Below are 22344 nucleotides of genomic sequence, written 5' to 3'. Positions count from 1 at the left end.
TCAGGGTTGGGGAAAAAAGTGGTTGGAGGTAAAGTGAACTTGAAAGTTCAAAAGATTTTCACATGAGCAAATCTACACATGGATATTTGCTGGTGCTAAAATATACTTCACAAATATTTTCTAGGAGTCCTATTTCCTGGTCTACTTCTATAAGTTCTTGTGAATTCATGAAAGCCACTAATTCAAAGAAATATACCAAGGGTGCACTTTTGTGACTTTCTTTATGAATAGGGTCCCTAATTAGGTCTGGCGTTAACAAAGACATTTAGTTTTTATTAAACTTCTATTTCTCTATCTATCATCTGGCTTTACTGTGAGGGATCGTATTCGCCCTTCCTACACAAGGAAGTTTTATTCAGTGCCAGGAACTACTGTGGCAATCAGTGGTGTAACGAACCTTGGGGGTAGGGCCTGCAAAAAACATGAAGGGACCCCCCCACCCTCTGAACGCACTCAGGGCAGGTGCTGTGATGACGGGGCCCCTTCGAGGGAGACTGCGGGCCTTTGTTACGCAGCTGGTGGCAATGTGTGCTTTTTGAGACCCAAAAACTTTTTTTCTATTTTACCTGAAATCTGTGGACTTTAATTGTTTAGAGGTTAACAAAAACAAACTGCCAAAACCTGACTAGAGAGCAGAAAGCCTACTAGATCGCACATATTAGCTGGCTTTAGGCAGTAACCTTTACATCACGTCAACAAGTCGAGCTTAATTTACAGAGTAGCCAGCAAAAGACAGGTACCAAAATTAGAGGTGTTCTAAAATAACAGAAAGGGAGATGGGCAAACGCAGACAAAACCATCTGAAAACAATTCAATCACCGAAATGCTCCAAGAGGACATGCACAGGGTAGCATGGTCATGAATACCACAAAACAAGTATCTGACTCCAAGGCTCTTTGGCTCTAAGAACATAATTCCATACTTGGTTCTTCCCAGAAAAGCCCAGCAGAGGATATGGTGGCCGGACCATAAATAGACCAATTTCCTCTTTGCTACGTTTTGTACACACTTCCAACATTGAGGTACCCAATTTCAGACCCAAATTCTGACACACTGAATATAAATTAAATTGCCCATGGGAACACCATCAGCAAACCCAACAGTCCTTCCTTGCCCACTTCCTAATCACCAAACTGTAGTGCCAATGCTCATCAGGATTAAACTCACCTCATCCCTCTTTGTCACTCTGCATATCAGTAGATGACTACAGCTGCTGGCCAAACCCAGTGGCTGCAAAAGCAGATTCTCCCCCTCCCACATTTTAACATATCACAAGGATGCAGGTCTTGTAGGCCAGGTATCTTATTTTTAAACTGGGGATTGCATTTGCTTTTATCTATGATTTGGGAACAGAACCACATTTCAAGGTATGGTTTAACGGAGTATCTGTCAAAGATTGATATCCCAACAGAAAAAGTGGACCGGGACAAATTCCAGCCCAGAGCCTTCCAATCCTTTGACTGTCCAAAACTTTATGTACTTCTAACAAGATTAAGGAACAAATAGGATCAACGGATATATCCAGACTAGATGTTCCAAAATATTATCTACTGTGACTCTGCACATTAACGCCTCAGTGAGCGCTCACTGAAACAGTAGCAAGTGCATTGCTGAAATCACAAGTACCTCAGTTACTTTTTTATTTTATTTTTTTAAATATTTTTATTGTTTTCAAAAAGCACAAGGTCAGAACTCGGCAACAATTGCGCCAGTACACAGAATAAATCATATGATGCAGTTTCGTAGCTGCAGTAGGAGAAATAACATCGTATATCTACTGGTCATTGGCTTCGCAAATCAAATTCTATTGTTACAGATATAATTATAAAGTGATAGAACTGTGTTGTAACTGAAGTGTGAACATACATCCGTTGAGTCGGCTCTGCCATGTTCCATTGCCCCCAGTCATCTATCCTCATGCGTGCTACAGTCAGACAGCATCACGCATTATAAGGCCCTTGTGAAGGGATGGTGGGGTAAAGAAAACCCAATTGGGTGATGGGAAAAGGAAAGAACTAAAAACTATGAAATGTGCTTGGTGTGTGTGGAGTAGGACAGAAGCAACCCCAGCCAGCCCTCCTTTGGGGTTCTGATCCCAGAGTGCGTGCAGCGGAGCCGGGGGGGCAGTGGGGGAGGAGAGGCGGGTAATTCAGGATCTTCACCCCCTATACCGCGGTCAGAGGGCATCTACTGTGAGCCTACAGGGTGACTGGCTACCACAGTCCCTTAACGATCCTAAAGGACAGATGACAGATGGGAAGCCAACTAGGGAAGTGTATAATATTCAAACGGAGGAGGGCAAAGAGAAAGAGATCATCCGTACTCTGTTGATCATGTGAATCTATTGTGTATCGGCGGTTTGTGTAATGGGTGTGCTCGTTGTTGGGCTGGCATTTTCATTCTCCCTTGGGGTAAGTTTGTCTTCCACATTTGCTAAGTAGGTGTCCCATAGTGTTACACCTCCAACCCCACCTTGGGTACGTCTGTCCTGCTCCAATGCACTAGCTTCTGCTGAAGCCCAGCGGAACACCGCCTGTAGCCAGTCTTTGACATCGAGAGGCGGAGGCGCCTTCCATGACATTGCAATAAATCGTTTAAACAACACAAAAGCGAGGTCCACAAATTTTAGATAATGTTTGGTCTGTTTGTTTCTCTTAGTTATCCCCAGTAGACAAAGGAGTGGGTCCAAAGGGAGGTGCACATCTATAATATCTGATACATGTTGCGTGATACGAGTTCATGTGCTGCGTATCTCCGGACACTCCCATGTCATATGTAGGAAAGTGGCGCCATCATAGCCACACCTCGGGCATAGCGGAGAAGTTCCCAGAAGTATGCCATGAAGGCGATGGGGTGTCAAATAAGTTTAATGGACATAGTTAAATTGCGTATATTTCAGTGTGGCATTACGGGAAATATACCTTACACGTTCAAGCGTCATTTCCCATTGTTGTTCAGTTAAGTCAATTCTCAAAAAGTTTTCCACCGGGCTTTGTTACGGGGATGTTGCATGTCCTGAGCCCCCCTCAATAGTGTGTATAAATTCGAAACTGCCCTTCTCTCCTTTCCTCCTGTTAACATATGGGCCCACATTCTGACCTTGGCGGGCGGCGGAGGCCGCCCGCCAAAGTCCCGCCGGCAGAATACCGCTGCGCGGTCAAAAGACCGCCGCGGTTATTCTGAGTTTCCCGCTGGGCTGGCGGGCGACCGCCAGAAGGCCGCCCGCCAGCCCAGCGGGAAACACCCTTCCATGAGGATGCCGGCTCCGAATGGAGCCGGCGGAGTGGAAGGGGTGCGACGGGTGCAGTTGCACCCGTCGCGATTTTCAGTGTCTGCATGGCAGACACTGAAAATCTTTGTGGGGCCCTGTTACGGGGGCCCCTGCAGTGCCCATGCCATTGGCATGGGCACTGCAGGGGCCCCCAGGGGCCCCACGACACCCCATACCGCCATCCTCTTCCTGGCGGCCAAAACCGCCAGGAACAGGATGGCGGTATGGGGCTCGGAATCCCCAGGGCAGCGGGAAACAGGCGGTGCACCGCCGGTTTTCCGTTTCTGACCGCGGCTGTACCGCCGCGGTCAGAATGCCCATGGGAGCACCGCCAGCCTGTTGGCGGTGCTCCCGCGGTCGTTGGCCCTGGCGGTTTTTACCTCCAGGGTCAGAATGACCCCCATAGTGGAGTCCGTGGTGTGTTACGGGTTCCAGAGAGCCCATCCGCCATACTCTCCCTATGACTGCTTGCAGAGCTGCGTGTGCGAGAAACTGCCTCGGATCCAAATTAAATGTTTTGCTTAAGTCAGTGAATGAACGCAGTCGCCCCTCCTCATAGAGGTCACCTATGTCCAGTAGCCCAGCCTCCTTCCATGCATGAAAATCATATCTGAGTGAGGTCTCGTAACCGAGGTATGTCCCATATTGGGAGTTTAGAGGAGTAGGGGAGTGGCTGCCATCTGGGATGAATATATCGAATCCAGGCTGTCTTTGCTGTACGCAGAAGCAGCCCTAAACCTGCATTGCCCCTATCACCCGCAAGAAGCCATCTGAGCGCTCCTCCTTCCCCTACAGTATACCGTACCATAGTTCCCGCTATTATCTGATCTCCAATCAACCAGGACATCATCCACTGCAGCTGTGCTGCTGCATAATACAGTTCTATGACTGGGACTGCCATGCCACCCTCAAGCAAAGGGCACTGGAATACATCTAGGGACACCCTCTTGCATCCAGAGCCCCATATAAGTGCTATCAGTAGACTACGTGCAGCTCTAAAGAAGGCTCTTCCGGGCGGGATCGGTAACGCCATGAACAAATAAAGCAAACTGGGGAGTATCAACATTTTGGCGATAGCCGCAGTACCCGTAGGGGAGAGGGGCAGTCGCATCCAGAAGGTTAAAGACCGCTGAATGGAAGTAAATGCTCTGCTATAATTGCCTTCCACTAGGTTGATCTCCGAATGATACACATTGATCCCTAGATAGCGAAAGGTCCCTGTGGCCCATATAAGTCGCCCACTACCTGCCGGCTGGCTTGGTATGACACTTGCCCGACGCAGGGGGAACACACATGATTTGCCCCAGTTCACCTTAAGGCCTGTTACCTCACTGAATTGGTCCAACAGAGCAAGCAACTCTGAGAGGGCACCATCGGTCTCCCCTAAATAAATTAAGACCTCATCTGCATAGAAAGACGCAATATGCCACCGTCCAGCTCCCCAGAGTCCCCAGTCGAGGTCTTTTATCCGCAAGCGCGCCGCCAGTGGCTCCATGGCTAGAGCAAAGAGCGCCGGGGAAAGCAAACAGCCCTGCCGTGTCCCCCTCTGGATGGGAAAGGAGCAAGACACCTGGTGGCCAGTGCGGACACTTGCCCGACGGGCAGTATAGTGTAGCTGTATCCACTGAAGAAATCGGGGACCTAGCCCAAAGCTTTCTAGCGTCCACAGCAAATAGGCCCATCCTATCGTATCAAATGCTTTTTCAAAATCCAGGGACACAGCCACCGGATGGCTGTCGCCCTTGGAAGCCGAATCAGTGATGTGTCATAGACATCTGGTATTATAGTAAGTGGCTCTGCATGGTACAAATCCATTCTGGTCAGGGTGTATCAAGGTGGAAAGCAATGGGAGCAATCTGTTTGCCTGGGTTTTACTCAGGATCTTATAGTCAAGGTTAAGCATGGATAGGGGTCGATAGGAGCTCACTTCTAGCGGATTTGGGAAGTACCACAATAAGTGTCTCGCACAGTGATAGTGGGAGTTCCCCTTGTTGATATGACACCCTGTACATGTCTAGTAGCCGAGGGGCAAGAGTGGAGCCATAAGTAGCATAAAATTCAACTGAGAACCCATCTAGACCGGGGGTCTTCCCTCTGGCCATTTGTTGAATCGTCAGTTGCACTTCGTCCAGTTGTAGCAGTAGCTCCAAGTCCTGCCTTTGTTGCTGCATCAGGGTGGGTAAGGGAAGGTCTTGCAGTATTGAGTAACTGTGAAAAGCAGCTGGGGCCGGTTGTGCCGCATATAGCGTTTTGTAGTACTGTGTGAAGGTTGCATTAATTGCCTCTTGGGTATTGACCACCTCCCCCCTTTCATTCAGAATCACTCCCACTACCATCCGGGGCACCTTTGAACGCAGCAACCAGGACAACGTGCGTCTCGGATTGTCTCCATCTCTATGTTGCTGAGTCAAATACGTCTTATAATCTACTTTTCCAAGTCTACGTAACTCTTCTCGGTACTGACAGCGTTGGGCCGTCAACAACGGGCGTGTAAGGGGTCAGATATAGCCTCCTTTTCCAGCCGACGTATTTCCTGTTCAAGATTCAATGTACTACGTGTGAGGGTAGATTTCACTCCCCAGGAGGTGGCCATACAGTGGCCCCGTATAACCACATTCATCGCATCCCACTCTACTCTGGGGTCACCTACCAATTTTGTTGAAAGTACTCTGTGATAGTAGTGCCTATCTTAGTTCTGTATGCCACATCCTGCAGGGCCTCCACCCGCAGCCTCCACAATGGTGTTGTCGGTCTGGGTTAACCCCACTCAAAAGTAACCCTATGGGGGTTATGGTCAGATAAAGTCCTTCCCAAGTATTCAGAACTGCGGATAGAGGGCCACAGGAGTGAGTCACAGAAGATGTAGTCCAGTCTCGTAAGTATTTGGTGGCCTGGTGCATAATAACAGTATTCCCTGTCCTCAGGATGGTGTAACCGCCAGATATCATGTAAACGCATGGAATGGGACCACTGCTGGAAATGTTTAGTAACCTGTAGGCTAGGGGTGTTTGGTAAAGGAGGGGTCAAACGATCTAGAGTGGTATTTTGTATACAGTTAAAGTCTCCCTCCCTAAAGACTAGGAGCACTGGGATCATGTAACAAAGGCAGGGACAACTCATTCAGAAAGGCCTCTTGTGTGGTGTTGGGACCATAGATCGATGTCAGCATGATGGGACGACCATTTAAGTGGCCCTCCAACAGAACATATCTCCCTTTGCGATCTATGTGTGCCCTGGCTTTAACAAAGGGTACTTCCGGTGCTATCCAAATTAATGTACCCCTGGCATATGCTGAGTATCCCGTACCATAAATTTGGCCCCTCCAGTGAAAGCTGAGCTTAAGTAATTCCCACTGCGTTAAGTGTGTTTCCTGTAGACAGGCGAAATGTGTCCGACACCGCCTAAGGTAGGAATACACCCTATACCTTTTGATGGGATTGCCCATGCCCCGGATGTTCCAGGTTAACTTAGCATATTCTGCAGCCATAAAGTCAATAAGTAATTTTCCACACCTCCCCCCCACCCACCCCCCCAAGCCCCTCGAACCTCCCGTCCAGTCCGCATCTCTCCTGATCACCTAGCACTTAAAAAGGATAGGAACAAGAGAAACAACTCCCAGAGCCCAGGCTTGATCCACAACAAGTATCATGCCAGAATACCCTAAACATTAAAACAGTGCTAAAAAACTGCAATATACATGTGTCCCTTCGGTCAAGGAACTGGGCCTACCGCTCCCTCTCCTGGGGGTGGGGTGGTGGTGGGGAGAATGCCCACATTGTAGGCCCTGGGGAAACATAACATGGCCAAACCCAGGACCCGATGAGGCTGTGCAACCTAGGCAATGTAAACCAAGTTCTGCAGGTATTTTCAACCTGCATCAACTTCATTAGTTCACAGGATGTCAGTTTTATCAAAGGTCGTCTGCCATGCATGGAGTCAATGTCGGGCCTTCTTCTTCAAGCGATCCCCGGGAGGGCGGCGGGGTTCCTGTGTTCGTATCAGAAGAAACTGGAGGATTGTCAGCCAGAGCAAAAAAAGGGTTATCAGACAGCTGCGATGCCTCTTTTATTGCCTTCTCTCGCTCCTTAGCCATCTGGGCTCGAGATGGCCTCCTTTTGTTGGGCTTTCGTTTGCGTCTTGTACCACGCAAAGCCAGCCATGTGGCCTCTTCTCGGGATGGGTACATTAGTCCCTTGGCGTGTAACCAGGCCCACACGTCTTCCGGAGAGTTAAACATTCGTGTCGCCTCTCTGTTAATCACCCGGAGTTTTGCAGGGAATAACAATGCATGTTTACAATTCAGTTCTTGTAAACGTTGTTTCACTTTAACAAAGGAATTATGCTGTTTCTGCACTTCAGCGGTGAAGTCCGGGTAGGCTGAGATCTCCGCATTGTCGTGACGCCATGGGCCATGAGAGCGGAAGAGTTGCAGAATTGAATCCTGGTCCCTAAAATTAAGGAGACAGGAGATTATATGTCGTGCAGTGCACCCGGGCGTGGGGGCCTGCCAGGCACTCTGTGGGCCCTTTCAACAGACAATAACTTTGAGGGGTTGCCGCTCAAAACAGTATCGATCAACCATTGTTCCACAAAGAGTTTCGCATTAGGCCCCTCGACCCGTTCAGGAAATCCCACCAGTTTAATGTTATTGCGGCGAGATCTCCCTTCAGCATCCTCTGCCTGTCTGTGCAGAGCAGTCATCTCCAGCCTCACCTGCATCATCTGGGCCTGTAGGTCTTGTACAGTAGGGCGAAGGGTGGCAAGCAAGGACTCAGTTCCCTCCACTCATTCCACCAAGTTGTGATGATCCACTCTGAGTAAGTTGACCTCTATGGCTATTGCGTCGATCCGAGCTTCCAGGGATGTAGAATGGCTTGGGGTACTCTGTCAAACTGAGCAGATTGAGATTTAGGCATAGTGTCTAATTGCGCTAGGGTTTCCAGTGTGCCTCCATTTCTTAGGGGTTGGTCTGGTTCGTGTCCAGCGTTTTTGGAGCCCTTTATTTTACCCATCATTGCAGCACTCCATGAATCAATACCTCACCACCAAAGTAACAGGTGATGGCCAGATATCAGCTGAAAGGCTTTAGAGGGCTGTGACTAGGGTATTGCACCACAAGCCCAGGCATCAGTTTGCTGTCTCTTCTGTAGGTTGAGGCCCATTGTAGAAAGACCTCCTTATGTTAGGGGCCACATTTGTGAGAGTACAATTCAAGTTTCAGGTAGGTAGGGGGCCTGCCAGGAGGCCCCTCTGCCCCAGTGCGTGCCAGGGATTCACTGTCAGTGTGTGGTGCCAGATAACAAGTGTCACAGGAGGGCCCTCCAGTACAGTTCACCTGGTGCTAGTACGGTGTCCCAGGATCGCTGCAATAAAGTGCTTCAAAGTTACAATTTCTCCGTTGCCGCTCTCCCCGGCCATCGCACACGAGCGTCGGCAGGTGGCACCCCGCCGCCCGAGGGTCTGCAACTCGGGACCGAAGCCACTGATCTCAGCTCGCAGCAGCCTGGCTCTGCGCGGATCCCGCTGGCCCCGCCAGCATCACCAAGCCCCCAGGTGAGTGCCCACATCACAACCACAGGCCCGGCAGCAATCTGGCACTCACTGCCCAAAGCGTTTGCTCGCAAACGACCACTCCCCTCGTTTATCCGGAGTGTCACGGAGAGGGCCCAGCCCTCGAGGCTCTCCAGGCTGCAACAGCTGCTTTGTCTCCGAGGCACCAGGTGCAGTCGTCGGTTCCCAAGGTGCCAAGGTCTCCTCTGGGACTGCGCTCAACGCACCACACATTTTGTTCCACGTCCGGTGCTGCGGTAGGATATAAACCCCGGGGCCTCTGCGGAGCTCCAATTCAAGCATCCGCACTGGCCGCCATCTTGACTCCGCCCCACAAGTACCTCAATTATGACTCATCATCCTGTCCCTGGCACTCTTTCTATTCCCAGCCACAGCCTGAATACGCCAAGGAACAACAGGGATAGATCTTCTTCACAATCATTGCAGTGTTGCGAGCTGGGGACACACATTAAAATAGTTGTGTGTGACAGTGTGTGCGCATGAGGTTATGTTCTGGGAGTGAGGGAGTGTTTTGGTGAATGGGGGAATATATTTACATCGTATATGATAATGTCATGATACATTGCAATTTTTTATGTTCTTATGGTAAGAAACAATGTATGGCCAACTTATGAAACAATGACCTATGTATTGCATAAGTTACAGATATATAAAAAAAAAAAAAATGAAACAAACAAACTGGTAACAAGCAAATAAAAACTTTTCTGTATTTATAATTGCTTTGATTACTAGTCATTGGTCAGACCATATTTTATGTGAATTGCAAAAGAAGAAATTGAAGTCATGTAGGAATGTTATGTTTTGACAATGTTTTCAGTTTACCCTGATCCAAGACCTAAAATTAAAAGGTAGGGGCCACCCAGTGTTCATGTGATGCAGTGGGAAAGAGTGCATTGGTGTATGGTAGAGTGCGAAGACTGCCTTGGCATATAGTAGAGTGGCACAGGGTAAAGAGGCACAGCGTGAAGTGGCATAGAGTGCAGTGCAGTAGAGTAGAGTGGTAGAGAGTGCAGTGGAGTAGTACAGAGTGCAGTGGTGTGGCGTGGTGTAAAGTGGAGTGGTGCAGAGTAGAGAAGAATAGGGTGATGTAGAGTATGCATGGTATGTTAGCACATTGTGGTTACAGACAACACATCTTCAATTGAAATGACCATTACATTTGCACAGACATACAGTTTTACTAATAAAACTATACAGTGCAGAAATAAAAATGTGTGGAACTTGCATCATCTAGTGTAATGATTAGCTGTGGTCACATGTATTTGTTTCCAACACTTTCGGAAATAACAAAAAATGTGCTTCATTTGTGCTACTAATTCTGATATATTCTGAAATACTTACACATTTCATTTAAATGTTGTGTGCTAGAAAACAAAACCTCTTTCCTACCTCCAGTATCCAGCAAGATTGTCCCACAAGTCCTCTCACTTTGAAGTTCAGAAAAAGTAAACAAAAACCCTCAGAAGACACAGCCTAACGTGACAAGAGAAGAAGATTTAAAGGCCTGCTTACAGAAAAGTAGAGTTTGTGGAAGGATACAGTAAGCACGGTTTAGGCAACCGGAGGGACAAACTGAACCTGTAAAGCCTAAAGCAAATAAAGCCAGCAAATAGAAAGCCATAAGATGTGAGTTACAAACCACAAAGCCAATGTGAATCAACAAGCAGAAGGGATTTTTAGGTCAACTTTCTGAATGTCCCCATGGTGTCTTCAGCAAACCAGACAGTTGCACTGTCTTGTAGGCTGCAACCTAAAAAGGAGGAATAGATCCGGAGAACTGGTTTGTCCAAGAAAAAGGATGTGCACGGTGGATGAATTGTAAAGGCTTGTAAGTCACTAACCTGCCAGGCAGATGTTATTGCCACAAGGAAGACCATCCCATAAGAAAGGTGAGAACTACATTAAGATCCCATTGAGGAACTATGAATGCCATAGGAAGAAACAAGTCACAACAGGTAACTCGAATAGGGAAGGTTGGTCCAGCAACCACAGTAAGGCTGAAATGACTGAAAGGTGCCCTATTCTTTAACTGTGCCTAAAAAGCAAGGCCTTGCCTGGCAAGGGTTAAGGCACACTAATAGACTTCGACAAAAAGTCAAAAAAAGTCAGTCAAAAATTTACCTAAAGGAGCTCGTCTGGATCCCCATTGATGATCCAGAAAAAGAAGACACTGAAGTAGGTGTGCTGGGGTGGTGCCCATAAAGACACCCCACACATCACTTCTGGTGTAAAAGACATCACGTGGAACTGAACGACGCCACCTACGGGCATGCAAGGGGATTAAGCAAAAATTTCCAGATCCAGTCTCATGCCTGGAGAATATTCTGAGGAAAGGAATCCGCGACTAGCAGTCTATATCAGATGGAGACGTATAATGGAGACTTTCTAAATTTATAATCGTAGAAACACTGGTCACCAGTTCATACACTTTTCTGGAAACCTCGTAAGGGTTTCTCTGAATACTTTTCATCAAGACCACCCAGGTAAGGATCCTGTTTTATAATAGCTTTTTAACACGTTTCCATCTGCGTCTTTATAGAAGATTGGTCTATCATTTGTATGTACACTTCTTTCACACTTTTTGTAGATGGGGATTGACAGTTCTCTCCCAAAATGGTGGTTTGCACAGCTGCATAAGTATTAATTTAGTAGGATGGAAGCCTAGATTTCAGAGTGCAACTTTAAAACATTAACTTGGTCCCAGTCACGACCAGGTCCTTTGTTGTTTTTTTGTGCATGAATAACATGTTTCAACCCCAACCACTGTAAATAAAAATAATGTATTTGCAAAAATGGGGATTGACTTTGTATATGGATTGCCCTTCCATCCTTCTGGTATTCCCCCTGATACCACAGAGTAAAATTTTGGACCCATTTATCTGGAGCAACCAGCCTCAACTACTTCTTGCTATTATTATTCATGGTTACATCTAATAGTTGCTCCCAGTGTGCACATTACATACATCGTTTTTATTGTTAGCTCTTACTGGATATAAATAGGCTTCTTGATCTCATGTCAAAAATGAATTAACAATATTCAGCATTGCAATATTCTTCATCATTGCATAACTGTCTTTATGGTAAGGCCTCTTTGGAAAAATCAAATGTTAGTCTTAGGGCAACCAAGTTTTGGAGGTAAATTAATGATCACATGGGGCTAAACTTTCCACATCAGATCATCTTGCACCTTCAAGCCCTTGAAATGAACAGGGCTAAATTGTCTCTTACTTTAGCTAAAATGTCTAGGAAAATGTTTGGTGAATATTATTCACTGGTTTGAATCCCAATTCATCATTCCATGCATTTTACACCAAGATTGCAGAAACTCTCAATTACTCGGTGACTAAAAGGTTATGAGGATAATGAAGAGATAAAAGCAAAATTAGTCCAAAACAGCTCCTCAGCTCCAGGAATGGTGTCCTGGCATGTGATAAAACCTACTTATGTGGACCACTGCATTTCAGCTTGAAGGGTTTCTCAAAGCACATTCCTGTATTAATTGTGTGACAAACCTCAAAGTTACCCGCAGTGCTGCCATCACTAATGAGCCCACACCTTGAAGACTCCTTCAATAATTGACGAGGACTATTGGGTAGTAAGAACAAGGATGGCAGCCAGGAGAATTAATGCTCCACTCGTCTGTAAAGATGTGCTTTGGAGGGAAGCGGGGGAACATGGCGGCCGGTTGAAGCGTCGACCGCGAACTCCCATCGGACGAGAGACGCGACCTGCGACCCCTGACCTGGAAATGACGCGCTGAGAGCCGGAGCAGTGCCGCAGTTGGATCGACGCGCGAGAGGATCACCGCGGCCGTAGAGGGGCCCCCTTGTTGTGACGAGGAAGAGGTTTGGAGGAGAGACGCCGGGGGAGAGACTAGGGGAGAGACTGGGATTGTGCAGGGCTTCTAGACCGGCGCCCGGGTGAGTCGCTCCTCTTGCCGGGAAGAGCTGTTGATGGCGGTTTGTTTTTTCTTTCTTCTTTCTCGGTGTTGAGGCTGACAGAGCTCCCTACGTGAGAAACACACACTGATAAATCCAGTTTGGTAGGAATACCATAAAACGTTAATTAACCGGAACATCGGATCTTTAAAAACAATCGCAGGTTGAATCTGCATAGGGTTTTTTTTTTTGTGAGCCTTGTTTTTTTTTTTTTTTGAGACTTCTTCTGTCACCCACAGAGGTTGATGTTAAACTCTCTTATCATTAACTTTGAGCATTGTCTCTTTGCTTTAAGAGTTATTTCAACGTTGCTTCTACTCCTTGAATTAGATCGAGTTGGGCATCACTGGGCATCATTTGCCTATCGGGCTTGGAGTAGTTATTTGAAGGACTCGGAAGGATCCTAGAAAATCCAGTTTTGGAATACGTTACTATTGGAGTGTACTTGTTTATATTGATCTTCCCGCCCCAGGTCGGGAGATTTAATTAAAATCACGGCGAACAAGGAGGGGGGCGAAATTGCTTCGGCGAGAGGTGGTCAGGGGGTCCCCTGGAATCAAGCTTTAAATTCCAGTATTTGGGCTGAAGCAGTGAGGGGTGTGCGACGAGGGAGATCTTATACCTCTCGCTGTTCTCTTCATGGGATTTTACCGGAGACTCCGGGGCTTTCCACAAGGAGTAATCTGAACAGGAATAGGGTGGGAGGAGAACGTGATACCAGCAGAGCCTCTCGGTGCATGTCTCCAATCAAACGCCACCCCAGGGTTGTACGGACAGAGGTTAAAAACCCGGTTGGTGCAAGGACTTGTAAGCCCGGCCCCCTGGGTGTGAGTGATAAGCCCCAGGCTTATTCATCAGAGACTGTAGCAGTTACAAATCTTGGATATAAGACCCACGGCGAAGTCTCTTTAAAGGGGACTGATCAAATTTTGTCATCTGTGGGCCCTCCTATCCCTCTCTTGGGGGAAGGTCAACCTGAACCTCTGGGGAGGAGTGAATCATTGATCACAAGATATTTTCGGACCACTACCTTTCCATCGCAGGATATGGCAAATAGTCAACTAACCTCAGATGATTTAGAAATGTCAAATTTAGCTATGCGTTTGGCTATGCGTTCGCCCCTAAATCCATTAGACAAGGATCTAGATGGACAGGGAGAGGATTCCTCTAAATTATCGGCTTTGTTAGAAGTGGAGAGTAACCCTCTCAGAGGTACAATGTCTTATGGTATGGACGTACAGGCCCTGCTAATCTCTCTTACTAAAGAGATTAGGGAAAAATTTGAGACATCAGAAAATAACCAAACAAGGATTCGGGAAGTATGTGAGGCTTTGGAAAATAAAATCACTTTGTTAACAGATCGGATGGGTAAACTCGAGACTGTGGTGGCGGCCCATGAGGAGCGGGTGGCAGCTCAATCTGAGGATATTTCACAATTAAAACGTGGGGAAAAGTTGTTACAGGACAAACTAGAGATTTTGGAAAATAACATGCGGAGAAATAATATCAGGCTTTTGGGTGTTCCTGAGGGATTGGAAGGTGAAGATATTAAGGGCTATGTGATTGCTTTGATAAAAGAGGTTATCCCAAATACAGCAGTGTTTAACCTGGAAGAGGATATTCAAAGAGTCCATCGTGACCCGTTCAAGAAAAATCCCGGGAGGAAGAATCCCAGGAGGATTCTGATAAATTTCAATACGTACTCTATCAAGGAAAAAATTCTGTCTGAAGCCCTTAAAGTTGGTGTTTTTTCCAAGGGGGATTGGGCCTTCAGGATAAGATCGGACTTGTCTAAAGCAACATTAGATAGACAGTGGGAATTGGGAAATTTTATGCGCGAGCTTCGTTCTCTTGGGGCTACCGTACAGCTAAGGTTTCCGGCAGCACTCCGGATCATGTGGAAGAACAAAATGTATAACATGAGAGATCCGGGGGAGGTTAGCGCATTTATAGACCAGATTAAGGCGTCACAATAAGATCTAGTGGAAGTATCTCGTCCGATGGGGAGTTCGAATTTAGGATAACAGGATGGTTATCCTAGTAGAATCAGGGAGGGTTCCCCAGGGTAGGGGGGTTGGGTTTGGGTGGGAGTTGGGGTTGGTGTTGGTGGAGGGGGTGGAAGGCACTGGGTGTGGGGGTTTGGGTTGGGTTAGGTGGGTTGAAAGGATAAAAATAAGAAAGTCCTCATATGTTGTTTACCTAGGAGGGGGGTGCGCTGTGCTTATGACGTTTTCCTTTTCTCCTGACAGATATGTCTAAGTATGGGAATTTAAGATTGAAATTTCTTTCTTGGAATGTGAATGGTTTAAGGGTGGTAAGCAGGAGGAGGAAGATTTTTGAATATTTAAGATTGGCGGAAGAGGAGATTATCATATTGCAAGAAACTCATCTCCAACAAACAGAGTGGGAGACCTGGGTTAAACGGTTGAATTGGGTTTCTCTTAGCGTATGCTCCTCCCAAACTAGTGTGATAAAAGGCGTGGCAGTTCTGATCAAAAAATCCATAAAGCTTAGGATAGGATCGGTGCAAGTTGACCCTAGAGGGAGATGGGTAGTGGTAGAACTGTGCGTATGTGGCTATTGGGTCACGGTGGCAGGCTATTATGGACCTAACCTAGATGATCCCACACCATTTCAAGAGTTATTCAATATTTTACTTCTAGCTAGATATCCAGTGGTACTAGGTGGAGATTTCAACATATTGTTAGACCCCGTACACGATAAGTCAACCCCTCGAGGTACGGATAACTCTCCTAAAATGAGGGCACAGGTGAAACAAGCCATGCAAGATTTAGGATTGGTAGACATATGGCACTGCAGAGGAGGCGAAGGAGACAGATATACATTTTACAATAAAAAATATGGGCATAGATCTAGAATAGATTTTTTTTTAATACACAAAAGTTTATGCCCAGAGGTCAGAACGGTAGCCCACAATCCAGCTCACCTCTCAGATCATTCAGCTGTAAAATTACACTTGGATATCAGGGTCGTAAATAAGGGTATTAGATGTATAATTAATCGCGCTATACTATTAGACGACTCTATAGTAGAAGCATTAAAAAAAGACACAAGAGATTTCTTTCTTTTGAACCAAGGTACGGCAAGTTTATGGTGCGTTTGGGACGCCTTTAAGGCTTATATTAGAGGGAGGCTTATGAGCCTGGCAATATACAAACATCGTGAAGAAAAAGAGAAATTGGGAGAGATGGAATTATCTCTAAAAACCTTGCAAGCTGCAATCCATAAAGCACGAGCAGAAGAGAAGGTCAATTTATTAGAGGACTTGATATGTCAAGAGGTTAATGTTCGGACTAAGCTAGAGGCTTTTTTGGAAAATCGCAGTAAGTTAAAATGGGAAGCTAGCCGATATGCTCACCATGAATATGGAGAAGGTTGCAGTAAGCTACTAGCATGGAAGGTTAAGTCAGACCTCTCTAAAAGATATATTTCAGCAGTCAAATCGGACAATACGAATCAGACTTGTGTGGAGCAAGAAGAGATTGAGGGGGCATTTGTATCTTTTTTCCAAGACGTATACTCAGAAAGCCTGGTTAATTCAGACGAGTCGATTAGTGATTTTCTAGAAAAATTACACCTTCCAGCTCTAGAAGATTCTGAAAAGACCCTATTAAATTGTAAAATAAATGAGGCCGAGCTTATTGAAGGCATAAAAGCGTTAAAAAAAGGAAAGGCCGCTGGTCCAGACAACCTACCTAATGAATTGTACAAGCTCTTGGGGGAAGTTATTAGTCCATTTTTCTTAGAATTATTTAATTCTATGCTGGTTGAGGGGGCTCAGACGCCTAAATCCTGGAGAGAGGCTATAATTTGTCTAGTTTTAAAGCCAGGTAAGGATCCAATGTCTTGTGCATCTTACAGACCCATCTCCCTGTTGAATGCCGACTACAAACTTTATACAGGGATTTTAGCCAGGAGATTAGGGAATGCCATAGGCAATCTGATTCATACGGATCAAAAGGGTTTTATGAAAGGGAGGTATCTCCAGGATGTAACACATGAGTTATTTGCTGCAATAGACCTGGCGGAACAAGAAAAGACCCCTCTGGCGATCCTGACTTTTGATGCAGCAAAGGCCTTCGATCGGGTCAATTGGTCTTTTTTGAGGTTAGTCCTGGAAAAAGGAGGCTTGGGATTTCCTTTTGTTAGGACAGTCAGGGAATTGTATAGATGCCCCTCAGCGAGAATTCTGGTCAACGGCCAGTTATCACAAGAATTTAGGATTTGGCGGGGTACGCGACAGGGATGTCCATTGTCTCCCTTGCTTTTTAACTTATATATTGAGCCTCTGGCAATTTCTCTTAGGTTAAGTAAGGAAATTATTCCATTTCAAAGTGGGGACTGGGAAAAAAAAGTAGCACTATATGCGGATGATCTTATGCTATACACCAAGGATGTTAGTTCTACCCTACTTGCGTTCAATACTTTGATGGAGCAATTTGGTAAACTTTCTGGTTACAGCGTAAACACAGAAAAGACAGAAATAATGTGTTGGAATTTGACTTATGCTTCTCCCTTAGTCAAACAAGAGATCAGATATTTGGGTATTCGATTAACAAATGATCTAAATGAGGTACCTAAACTAAATTTTAACATAACATACAGAGAAACCAAAAAATTGCTGAAGAAGTGGGCCGCTCTCCCTCTTTCCATAATTGGAAGATCCAACATTTTGAAGATGTGCATTCTCCCAAAATTCACCTTTTTATTCAACACTATTCCATTAGAGTTTAAGAACTGCTGGTTTAAAAAACTACAGGGGGATTTATCCTCGTTTGTATGGGCCTCTAAAGGAGTAAGGATCTCGTGGAAAAAGATGAGTAGAAAAAAAGAGTGAGGGGGCATTGCGTCTCCAGATTTCTTCAAGTATTATCTGGCATTTCAATTAAAAAACATTAGAAACCTATTGAATAAGAAGTCAGAATATGATCCGGCGTGGAAAGCCTTAACGGCACACCTCGAGGAAAAAGCAGATCATTTTCTATATAAATTCGGCCATCCTAAGTACTTCAAGAAGGTACGCTTGAAGACACTCAGACATGCATGCAACATTTGGATGTACTTTCGGAAGGTGCTAGAGATACCCTATTTTTGCAGCTCTGCCCCCATTTGGGATTCACCTGGTACTCCTGAATGCCTTACTGATAAATTATCAATTCCTTTGAGAGTGAGTGGGATTGTAAGATGGGGCCAGATAATGGAAGGACCAGAACTGTTAAGCTGGTTGACACTTTATGAAGGGACTGGAGGGACAGTCTCCAAATTCAAGTATCTTCAGATAGCTAGTTGGGTTAAATCTCAACAAACAGGAGAAATAGGAAGGAATATATGGGAAGGGAAATTAAACCAGAAAATCATTAATAAAGAAGTTGCTCTGTGGTACCAGGCTCTGTTGGAAGCAACAAGGGATGGGACATCCCTTCCCTTGTTGAAGTGGGGGGGGATCTTTCCAACGCTAGATGTGAAATCTTTATGGTATAAGTCCTGCTCAGAATTGTGGTTCACGACCAGCCCGGCAGAGTTGAAGAAAAACCATTTGTTCACACTTCATAGGGTTTACTGGACGCCGGCCAGATTAACAGCTATCGGGAAAACTCAGAAAAACTGTCCGAGGTGTGGTGACAATAAGGCAAACGATATACACATGTTTTGGCAATGTTCAAAGTTGTGGGAATATTGGGAGGAGATAGGAAACACTCTAAAGATAATATTTAATGTGAACGTAAAATTGGATCTCTCTATGGTGGTGTTTGGGGTCAGTGAACAGGGTATGAATTATCAAAAATTGTCAGCACATCAGGAACACCTGTTGTTTGTATTAATACTTTTGGCTAGACGAGAAATTTGTCGTAAATGGGTTGACCCCTTTCCCCCCCGTTCTAAGGATTGGCGAATATCTGTAAATCGAATGTGCATAATGGAACAACGAGGTCCCCTTTCTAGAAGGGATAACTTCTGGATGAATTGGGAAAATGTCTACCAATAGTATATTATTTCTCCTTTTTCTTTCTTTTTTTTTTTTTTTTTTTTTTGCTGTCTGGTCTCCTCCTCGTGCAACTTAAGTCCAATGATTAGTACTCCCCTTACCCAATACTGGGCGATGCTTAGGTTTCATAGAAAATAGTATATCCTGGTTGATGGCATACGATTGGGAGAATAATAAAACGTAGACCAAACGGGACGACCCAAGGGTTACGTTTCCCCCGTCCGGTACCATTTTTCTTCTACCAAAGCATGGGTGATAATTATGAGGACAAAAAAAAACAAAAACAAAAAAAAACAACAAAAAAAAAAAGGATGGCAGCCAGGGAGACTGAACACAAGCGACCACTCACCTGAAACTGCTGCCGCCTTTTCTCTTTCCCACCTTTATTTCTTCTCCTCTTTCCAGAGAACACCCATTAAGCAGTGGATGGTATTGCTCCAAAAATCACTTAAAGTATTTTTCTGTCTTGCGTGCTAGTAAGAATAATCACTCCTTACGTACTAGCCTCAGGTATCTTCATGGAATCAAGGTAGGAAATCCTGAAAGGGCCAACTGAACTGATTGATTTGGTATTACATAATTTTTGTAGAATGCTTGAAAGTGTTTTTATACAGTAAACTAAAGCCATAAAGCCATGGTAAAGATATATTGTTAAGGGGATTAAGTGCTTAAACCTTCTGCTTTAAATCGCGGCTGATTTATTACTGTCCAAATGTATTACAAGTCCTTTTAATTGTGTTTCTTGTTGTTTGTGATTAATAGACATTTTCCATTTTTCAGTTAACATCTTTGGTGAAGGGTACTTTCTCGTTTAGGTTTGTTGACCGATGAGTCTTCCACTTTTAAGAGTTGTGCATGCTAGCACGGTTTTCTTCCCGTTCTGACAGTTTGAATGGGACATCTGGTGGGCATTGGGTTTTTATCACTATCCACCAGTTGTACCCATTCTTTCAAAATGAGCACAGTGAATCACTGTCTACTGTCTTCCTCTGAGGCAGGTTCTTGGCATATAAGCCTAACGTGAAGTTACTGTTCTGATCTTTTTCACCAGTTGAGTGATCACAGTAACCTTCTCCGATCTGATACTATCACCTTTTTAGGATGGTGTCCTCCCACTTGCAGCTCCATTGCACAAGATCTACTTTGCATCATGCAGTTACTGCCTCTTTCTTTACTTGTGTGTCAACCTCTGCTTCCTAGTGTCATTCTGTCTCAGGTTTCAGTTTACTTTCATGAGTATATCTAAATATTTTTTCCAAGTTTACAACTTTTGCATTTCCTTCTATCCTCCTTTTAAGAGAAGCAACTAATGTTAACCACTAGATATCTCGTTTACTCCTCTCTTTATATGTCTTGTCAACAGTAAATTACTTTGCTGGACTATAAATCATATCAAGTGCTCTCTCTGATCCGCCAAGAGAAGCTCAATGTTGTAGCAGGTCAAAACAAAAGAACTTGTACATGTGTCACCGATCTTTGGTTTATTTATTTCTTGAAAGCATTTGCCCTGAGCTTTGGTTTATTTATTTCTTGAAAGCATTTGCCCTAATGACTTTTCAACAAGCTTGGCCCCAAATGTCTACACTGAAAAACACTTCACGACATGGCACACTCTCCTTAAAAAACCCAATACTCTACACGGTTTGCCTACTCCTCCTTCACTATGGATTTCTCCATTTGATACTTGGATGTCCATACCTGCTGCAATGATGTCAAACCCCTTACCATACAAACTCCCATCTGCCACATTGACTTCCTCAGAGTTTCCAACTACACTTCCCTAAACACAAGGTGAAGGCTTTGGATGATCTTTTGGGACAGTTCTGTTATTCAGACCTTCCCAGGAAATCAGCTGTCAATGTGAGCTGGGGGTTTCTCTCTGGGTGAAATGTTAGATACCCTGTTGGTTATACCAGCTGTCCCTGCACAGTTGTTGGGGTTCCTGTTGCACTCACAATACTGTGGAAGGTTCGGGCATCCAGAGAAACAGCTATGAGTCTAATGGCGTCTATTATCACCACAAGCTTTTTGAGGACAGTTCACTGAAATCCAGTTTTTTTTCAAATTTACCAGCTCCAGAATATGTGTGCCTCTTGTAACTGCTGTACAGATGTTAAAGTCTGAACATTTTCCAGCCACTGCAAAGAAAAGTGGTAAACTTGTATCAGATGTACTAGAGTATCAGACCACTTCAGCAATTTAGAGTTACTCTAGAATAAATGGGTATTTTTTGTATGTAAAGAAAATGTTGTTCTATTCTGATGCAACACAGCCCGATTTTGAGATTAGTTGTAGCATACTTCTCAATAAAAAGCATCAACTTACTCTACATTGCCTCCATCATCCTGGTTAAACATGTGTTGATGGACCTCCAAAAGAGTCTATTTTTCTTTCATTTGTGGCTAAACATTTATCTCATGCTACATTTCTCTTGAAGGGTACAAAGTAACCACATGCTATCACAGTTGACACAGAATTGAATTACTGGTATCCATATGATGATAGGGTCTGGTTCGCCATGTACTCACTCCTGATGTCCATTGAAGGAAGCATTACCATATGGCTACAGATCAGTGTTGGATAGGGCAAGAGGCCCATTATATTGTGACTTTGTGTAGACTTTACTTTGTTTAACAGTATCACTGGATATGAGGAGCATCCCCTAGTGTTTTGGGTTTTACATGTATTGATGGTACAGCTTGCTAAAGAGAGAGCAGCTCATCCGATTAAGTCATCACATTAGTTTCAAAACTCTGGACTTTCTGTTGGACCACCATAAATCAGATCTTCTATCCACCATTCCTGTGACTAATGGAAAGGAGCTGGTATGTGGATCCAAAACCTAGGTCCTGGGTACACATAGCCACCTTTCACTCATGCTTCTGCTTTAAGCACTGTATTCACATATAAGGTATGTTATTGGTACATACAACTGTAACTAATACAGATGAGTGGTTATATTGAGAACTAGGCATGCACCGATATGTAAGTAATATACAGCACTGCATTTATGAAAAACTAATTATAGAAGGACTCTCAGGAGTGTTCCATATCTGGAATTACGTGAGAATAGTGTTCGGAAAAAGATAAGCCAACAAAATGAGATGCATAAAAAAGTGCCTCCATACTCCAATGAAGTAACAGTATGTGGCCACTTGCTCTCATGCACTGCAGAACAGCACTATTTCTGATAATGCAGATGTTTAGATTTTGTCTTCGTTCAAAATAACACAAATGAGAGCTCGAGAACCTATGGTGCTAAACAAAATGCTCTATAACTATCCACTTTCTTTTTTTGTTTGCATGAAAGTGCTGTCAGGTTGCACAGAGAATTTAAGTTAGCCAAGTGGGTGTGGTGTCTTGTCGCACTGCGGTCTGAGTTAAGGGACTCTGCTATCCCTTTGGGGATAACCAGGTGACAGGACGACTGCACATGGTGGCTGTAACTGTATTTGATGCCCCTTGAAAAAAACTCTGTGGTAATGTGTGAATGGCACATTATGTGTGCATGGCATACATAATGTGTGTATGTATGCCATGCACAGAGAGGGTGAAGC

At 44.8% G+C, this 22344-nt stretch overlaps 1 protein-coding gene across 1 annotated transcript in view; it reads right to left on the bottom strand.

Annotated features, from left to right (window-relative positions):
* Positions 1 to 22344, bottom strand: part of B4GALT1 (beta-1,4-galactosyltransferase 1) — a 384152-nt gene that overhangs the window by 153402 nt on the left and 208406 nt on the right. The gene's annotated exons all lie outside the window — the stretch shown is intronic.

Source organism: Pleurodeles waltl, chromosome 1_2 (genome assembly GCF_031143425.1).
Source record: "Pleurodeles waltl isolate 20211129_DDA chromosome 1_2, aPleWal1.hap1.20221129, whole genome shotgun sequence".
Classification (NCBI taxonomy): Eukaryota; Metazoa; Chordata; class Amphibia; order Caudata; family Salamandridae; genus Pleurodeles; species Pleurodeles waltl.
This window is presented reverse-complemented; position numbering and strand designations above follow the sequence as displayed.